Below are 2,520 nucleotides of genomic sequence, written 5' to 3'. Positions count from 1 at the left end.
GACTTGCTGAACATAGCGGACAATGAGGACTACTGAGAACTCAAGAACAATGGCAATGGGTTTTTGATCCTACTACATGAAGGGTTTTAAAAGGTTTATATGTTCCTATTGTGACCATTTTCCAATGGATTGCCCAGCTCACATTTTAAGTAGAACTTAAATGCTCCAAATGTTACAAGTTGGATTTCTTTCCTTTTTGAGTAGGTTTTGAGAAAGGGGTCTCATGTATCCTAGGCTAGCCTTAAACTTGCTATATGACAGAGACTTGTCTAGAACTCCTGATCTTCCTGTTTCTGCATCTCAACTGCTGGAATTACAGGCATATACCAACACACATAGTTGATAAGATGATACTGTACTGGAGATCAGGGTTTAAAATATAGTAGATAAACACTCTACCAGCTGAGATATACTCTCATCCCAAAGGTTTTCATTTATAGATCTCAGGTAACAAGAGCTCTAAAATGTTTGAAATCTAAGTATAGAATCTAGCTGTAAAGACTCACACACAGACCAAGCTATTCAAATTTTTCAAATGCCAGCCACAAAGCTCTGTCTACTCACCAATGGGTTTCAGTCCTACCATTCACGTATCTTCAATTTTCCTGCTAGATACACACAAAGCAACAAAGACATGTACCTTAATATCCAATGCCCTAACACTGTATTTCTTATAAATATGGCTTTAACTGTGAAAGCATTGTATTTTCCATATTTAAACAAATAAAGAGGGCCATTGTTACAAATAATGTGTATTGGGAGAAACCAAAATTCTCCTTAAGCAAGCTCTATATTTACTTATAAAGTCGTAAGTAACCAGGACTAAAAGACTGGTGTGATACTAAGAAATGCAATCATAGACTATACTTTGTATCCGAAGTGTTTTGACATGAGGCAACATCTTTCCGGCAACATCTTTCCCATCATGGGTTGTAGTTTAAAATATTTCATTAAAGGCCGGTAAAGATACTTGCTGCCAAACCTCATAACCTAAGTATTCCCTGGAATTCGCATGGTGGAAAGACAGAAGCAACTCCCTGAGTTCTCCCCCACCTTCCCCAGGCACACCTTTGCACTCGTGCACGTGCATGGGCACACACACCCACACATTAATTATATGTAAAAAATAGTTAATTAAGACTGCACAATTTTGATTCAAATGTAAATTAACTGAAGATCTTGTATGGTAACTTCTAAAAGATTTTTATAATATGGGAAATGACAATTGCCTCATTTTGAGAAGCAAGAGATTTCAAGGATATATTATAATTCTCAAATGAAAACATAAATTATTTCCTTTTGTATTTGAAGCCATCCTGATTCTTTTAATCTTTATTTTTACATGTTCTCTAACCTATTGCATTAATTAAATCTTTCATAGAATTCTTTGTTTTCATGTACAGTCAATTCTTGATTATCACAATTCAACAGTACAATTGAACAAATATTTATTGAGCACTTGCTAATGGTGCAGCTAATCTAAACTAGCAGACCATCTTAAAAATAATTCATACTTGGCTTTGTAATAAATTATGATTTTATTATAAAAATACCTTGATTTGTATAGCACTTTCTAATTTTCAGAGTCCTTTCTCATATATTATCTCATTTTGATTTTATGCAGATTCACTTCCCTACTCTGGAGAGGCTGATTTGGCTGAGGCTGATTGATATTAATATTAATTTGAATTCACTAAGCACACACTGGCTGAACAGCAGGAGCAGGCGGCTGCTGGAGTGTGTTGAGGAGCACAGGGAGCTTGTCTGCGATTACAGCTCTAGGGTGGACAATAGAACTGATGCACATAATAGATCAGTGATGACCACACACACACACATACACACACACACACACACACACACACACATGCCATGCACATACACACGAACACACAGCATTGATTTCCCATTGCTATTAACCACAGAAACAGGTATTTTGAAGGTTTAAAATGCTTTGCTAATTATGATGACCAAATAGGATGGCATAATAACTGTGTTTGGATAAGTCACTTACTCCAGATCTGGTAGCTGAAGAAATCTTTGGGACTATCAGTATTGACAGTGGAAAACAAATTGAAATGGAAACGAACAAAGCAACCACAAAGAAGGCTTCAGTAGCACCTCTGAAAGTGAAGGCTGAGGGCAGCAAGTCCACCAATGGAGGAGTGTTGTATACCAGTGGCCGTGGTCTTTCTGGAAGCACATTTATACTTTGCCTGCATTGGGAAGGCAGTTAGAGGACTATGGACAATGTAATGTAAGCACTAGTGTTGGCAATTGGGCTGGAATTTCAGAGATGAGCATGCTGACAACTCCCAAGTTTTCAAAAAAGCACATACATAAAACTCTTGACACAGTACCTGGCACATGCTCAGCAATCAATATATGGTAGCTAAATACTGCTATAGGTTTCTTTTTAATCCTTCAAGCCACTCACGCGTACTCCTGGACTAGAGGCAGCTATTCAGAAACAGAGTGACTGCAGTAGGGCAGGGAGAGAGATAGAGATAGAGATAGAGA

This window comes from Microtus ochrogaster, chromosome X (assembly GCF_000317375.1).
Source record: "Microtus ochrogaster isolate Prairie Vole_2 chromosome X, MicOch1.0, whole genome shotgun sequence".
In the NCBI taxonomy this organism is placed as follows: domain Eukaryota; kingdom Metazoa; phylum Chordata; class Mammalia; order Rodentia; family Cricetidae; genus Microtus; species Microtus ochrogaster.
The sequence above is the reverse complement of the archived record's forward strand: the minus strand, read 5'-3'. Positions refer to the sequence as shown.